Below are 6000 nucleotides of genomic sequence, written 5' to 3'. Positions count from 1 at the left end.
TCTTGTGCTATGGGTGTCCTATTAAGGAATTTGGAGCCCGACCCCACAATATGTAGATCGTAGCCGACTTTTTCTTCTATCAGATGCAGTGTCTCTGATTTGATATCTAGCTCCCTGATCCATTTGGAGTTAATTTTTGTGGATGGCGAGAGAAAGGGATTCAATTTCATTTTGTTGCATATGGATTTCCAATTTTCCCAGCACCATTTGTTGAAGATGCTATCCTTCCTCCATTGCATGCTTTTAGCCCCTTTATCAAATATAAGATAGTTGTAACTTTGTGGATTAGTCTCTGTCTTCTATTCTGTACCATTGGTCCACCTGCCTGTTTTGGTACCAGTACCATGCTGTTTTTGTTACTATTGCTTTGTAGTACAGTTTGACCTCTGGTATCCCTATACCTCCAGATTCATACTTCCTGCTTAGAATTGCTTTGAAGATAATAAATTCTTATAGAAGAATTATTGGATTGAGGAAACTGATTATTACTATATACTTTAAATTTCGCTTCAGAAAGAACATATTAATTTATTCTTCAATTAGTATTGTCTAATAAGAGTTTCGGTTTTCCTTGTTCTGACCAATACAGGACCACAACATTTAAAATTACTTCATAATTTGAAGGGCCAAGACATTATAATTTTAATTTCATTTGTTTGATTTTTAGGTTATGCCAAAGCCTCAAAAGTCAATCAGAATTTTTCTACTGTTTTGATGTAAAACAAAAGTATTCAACAAGAAAACATTTGATTTTTTTTTTCACATAGTTCTGCTCCGATATCTGGGTCTGCCTGCTAAGATTGGAGACACGTTTGTTCAAGAAATGCAGTTAAAATGAGTTGACTCCAAAATTCAGAGAATCCATGTTTATATTTGTCCATGATGGAGGGAAAAGATACAAAGGTTTCACTGCAGGAGAGAAGCAACCAGGGAGATTTACTTAGCCTTATGGGCCTATCTGGGAAGGGTTTACATTTAGATTCTGAAGATTTTCTTTCCTTCCTCTCTCCTCCACCCCCTTTCTCTTTCATTCTTTCCTCCTAGGAGAAAGAAGTTAGAATAATTTGTCCCTTTTCTAATTGCCATTGTGAAATAGAGGTGGAAAAAGTTTAATTTTAATTTGAGCTCAAATTCCTGCTTGAGCTATGGGAAAGTTCACATGTATTTAAGGCATTTTTCTTCTGAAGATTTTATGGTTTACATTCACTCATATCAGCAAAGTATGAAAAGCATACCTGCTTACCTCCACTTTCCCACACTCCAGTGTAGAATGCAATAGGCAAAAATTCTGTGTCATCACTGTATAAATTTAGGTATCATTGAATGAAGGAGTGATTAATATTTTATCTGATTTAAATTATCTATTTTCTTTTAGTTGTTAATTTTGCTGAAAAACATATAATAAATGGATTATCTCAGATAGTTTCTCTAAGCATAAAATGTAGTTGTAGCTTGTGTGTTTTTGATCAGAATTTCTCAAGGGGTTTAGTCATGATACCATCTGGGGCTCTAGTCTTCTGATGGCTTCACTGAGCCTGGGGGATGCACCTCTTAGATAGCTAATTCCTATAACTGTTGGCAGATATGGTCAATTCCTTGGCTATTGTTGTCAGGAAGCTTCACATTCTTTCAATGTGGGCATTTCCATTGGTCTGTTAAGGGTCTTCATAATATTGGGGTTGGTGTGTTCTGGAGCAATTAACCCAAGATAATAAGACAAAACCTTCCATGTCTTTTATGACCTAGCTTGAGTCATCACATGCTCTCATTTCCACAATATCCTCTTGGAAATTTAACTCAGTCTTATTCATTGTGGAAGAGAAGATCCCCAAATTTAGTATCTTAACGTTTTTTTTCACATAAATGTTGTAATAGTTTGAGTCTATAGTGTCCCCCAAAGTCTTATGTGTTGGCTTTGTCCCCAGTGCAGCAATGTTCAGAAATGAGACTTTTAGGAAGTGATTGGATCATGAAGCTCTGACCTTATCAGAGCAGTGTTTAATGCTGTTAAAAAGTGAATGCCTTATATAAGCCTTAATATTACCTTACTGAGTAATTACTAGAATGGCATATGTCATGGCTTAAAATTATGTTAAATGTGTACTGAGTTAGTCTTTTCCTTTTAATTCTATTTTTCCTATAAAACAGAAGACAATAAAAAGCTTCAAAATTCTAAAGCACAGTGTAGCACACAGTATTTTAGCTTTTAGATCACACTAACATTAAAATTGAAGTCTTTGGTATATTAGAGATATAAAATCACATTTTTCCTCCCCAAATTAAAAAATTGGCAATACTTCAAAATGAAATATTTCATAAATAAACAGTAGTGGTTTTTCAGTTTGTTTCCCAAATATTCTCTCTCTCTCTCTCTCTCTCTCTCTCTCTCTCTCTCTCTCTGTCTCTCTTTCTCACACACACACACACACACACACACACACACTTGTTATGCAAGTTATAGGAAAAGAGAAAACTACAATATGCACATGACTATAATATGTGTACAAATTTCCTATAAGGCAATTTAAAATAAGATATGACTCCTAAAGTAGGCAACTGCAACAGTTTTTTTACTTCAAAAGTAAAAGAAAAACTAGAAATGTCCTTGTATAACTTCAAGATCTGTTTGACTTTCAGGTAAAAATCAAAGACTTTTGTATAGTTTATTCCCATTTTTATACTGAACTTATTTTAGCCTCAGTAGATCTATGATATACTGTTCTCAGTGGAATAAGAAACAAGTAACATGGATGGTTTAATAGGGAATTTGACTTTGAATTTATTTCCTATTTAAGCTCCAAGAAATTTTCACAAAGACTGAAATGTTTTGGACTATTTTTAAAAGAACAAACAGAATTCTCCCAGCTCATACACTATCTACAGGCTAAAAAGCACTCTGACAGCTAAAAAAAAAAAATAGTCCCTTTGAAATGGCAAAATGGAACCCCAAGTACAGTACTTCCTCTAGCATAATGTCATTGAACAGTTCTAAGTCCTTTGTTCTTTCTAAGCCTACTTTGAAAATGGAAAAGTTAAAGATGTGCATATGATATAATGGAATTCTTTGTGCCCTCCTTTATAAGAATAGGATATTTCATGATGGAATGAATCCATGAAACGTTGCCATTGTAGGACCATTTTCTTTTTCCTTTAAGTTTCAGCATGGAACTAGGTTACTTTTTGTTCTACTGTGTATTTACAAATCCATTACCAATTCTCTTTGGGATGATTATTTCTCTTTTATTTAATGTCTTTAGATTAATATAACTTCTGAGCATCAGATACCCAATGTGAACTTCTTTATAATCAAAGGAAACAGATTAAACAAAATTATTTGTTCTAAAACATGTTTTTCACATTTTAGTAAATAAAAATAGAACAATTTGTGTCAATGGTCATTGACTTCTGAAAGAATGATAACATAATTGTTAAAGTGTTAAAAACACTTGTTCATAATCTGGTTTTTTATTGCAAGGGAGGATATTCTTCACGGGGAAATTAATAAAATAATACATTTTCTACCCTTCTCAAATAAAACACTTAACAGGCACTGCAGAATACAACCCAGGCACTTTTCAATGATATTTTAAGTGGCACTTTAACCATGATGCAGTCAATGTGTAAAATCCGACTGCAAATACAATAGGAAAAAAATGTTATCTTAAACACCCCCCACATTTTCCAATCCAAATATGAAAAGAAATTTAATTTCTAATAAACTCAAAATAGTACAGCTAATCACATTAATTTTCAATTCTTTTAAAGGATTTTATTTTAATTGTCCTAATTTCTCAACACCAGAATAGCTAGCAAAAGAACATGGTAAGCCATTTCTGAGTTTGATTTTACACTTAAATCCCTGGAAAATGTAGTGCTACACAAGGGAATTGTTCAGCTGAGGCTTGGCATCTGTAACTAAATGTAATTTTAATTCAAGATTTATATGTTATGTTGCCGTTTTTAGAGAAGGTAATTACACAAAAAAGTATACTATATTCTAACAGATTTTTACAAACACTCTATTTTGTTTTTCTTGTCCAGTGAACAGTGGCTACACAAAAAAAAAACTAACATCTTCAAGTATAATAGATATGTATTCAGAGCTGATATAGCTAGGAAGACTTATGGTATTAATTTGAGCTAAAGCTTAGCTGGGAAACAAATATGATTTGTTGGTAATGATTCAATACCACATCTCATTTACCATTCTACATAGCAAATATTCTAATACTTGGGAGAAAGAGAGTTTTCTCACAGGTTGAAATTATTTTTAAAGTGCTGTACACAGCCTGACACATGTGAATTTATTTCATAGAGACAACATATCACTATTTGAATTTTACATGGGATATTAAATACATAAAGGGATGCATAGTACAATTTAAATTCTGCCTTGATAGACAGGAGAGATTTACTAAATTTAGATGAAAGATAAAAGATGACCCCACACCAGGACCAAATTATAATGAAACAACAATCTTGAGAATTTAGTATAGTTTAAAATTTGTTAGGCTGATAAAAATTTGTTTTCTTTTGTTTTATTGTTTGTTTTACCTGATCACTATGGACTGCCTTACCTTTCAACTATCAGTGTTGTAATTATAAATCTGAAATCACAATATATATTAGTTCTGCTACTTAAGTGTACCTTTAATGCCTTGTATGTTCATCACGTGGTCTTTGCAAAGATTTTCTGGATGTGATGTCTCCTGTCCCCAAGAATTATTTATTATTCACATTTGATGTTAATGAAATTATCTGAAATTAAAATGATGGCAGAATTATTTTGATCCCATATTGCATACTAAGTAAATATATTCCTAAAATTGATCTCACAAAGAATATTTTTAAGATTATAATTCACCTGTACATTATTTGTTGGTAAAGTTAGAGGCAGCATAAATATGAGCTACATGGAAAATCTTAGGATTATATGTATACTTTGATTAATACATTGAAATACTGGCATCTATAATTCAACTCCAGGATGATAGCATTAAATTACTTTTAATGAGTGATTTAAAAATGAATTGACTACTTTTATAACAGTAACAAATGGAAAAAGATATTGCATTCCCTGAGTATTTTTCAAGAAATTAATGAGGCAACCAGAGCTCTGTAAAGCAGGTAATCACTTATTAATCGATCTGTTATTAGGATTATATTAAACCTAGAGTCAAATATTTGCCTCCAGAACTCTTTAAAATGGACAAGGTGGTCACACCCTTCCTAAGGAGTCTTTAGTCTGTTGCTGAGGAAACCACTTAGCCATTTGTTACAGTCGGGATAGAGGTTGACAGATCATTAGTGAAACAAATGTACGATCTCTGTGAACTCATAACTATCAACATGAACTAAACTACCTTGTTATGTTAGAATACATCACAATCCTCAACAGGCATTCCTCCAAAGTGTTTGATGGGAGGAGTGCTAAGCTGGGGAAAATAAATCCAAGAAAAATTACCACCCTGTGAGAATTAATTTACTTTGATTTTATTTGAAAACTTCTCAATATATTCGGTAGTATTCCTTAGTGAAATTCACTTGTGAGTTTACTAGCAGGATAAATGGAATAATTAACCTTTGAACATTACTTTGTTGGCATTCTTCAAACATTAAAAACTATTAGGATCCATTATAGTTCTTTTACCTCTCCCCCACCCTCCATATTTTGTATATTTCTCTGAATATGGATATATGTTCAGATATTATAATTGTAATAGTTGTAATAATATATCAGTATTACATTTTAATCAGTATTACATTTTCCCCACTCATGCAATCCGTGGGGCACGTAAAACTTAAGTTTTTCTCCTTAGACTTATACTAAAAATCTTAAGTGCCTTTGTGAGATTTGTTTCCCTTTCATAAACTATTCAGAAATATTTTCCAAATGGTTTTCAAATAAAACACAACAACAACAGCAATAAAATTTTTCTACTGGTCTGTTTTAAAGCTTGAAACATCCATAAAAATTGACCTGTTCAAATCAGGTATGCC

This window comes from Spermophilus citellus (assembly GCF_964194105.1).
Source record: "Spermophilus citellus genome assembly, chromosome: 7".
Lineage (NCBI taxonomy): Eukaryota > Metazoa > Chordata > Mammalia > Rodentia > Sciuridae > Spermophilus > Spermophilus citellus.
Note: the sequence above shows the minus strand (reverse complement) of the source record.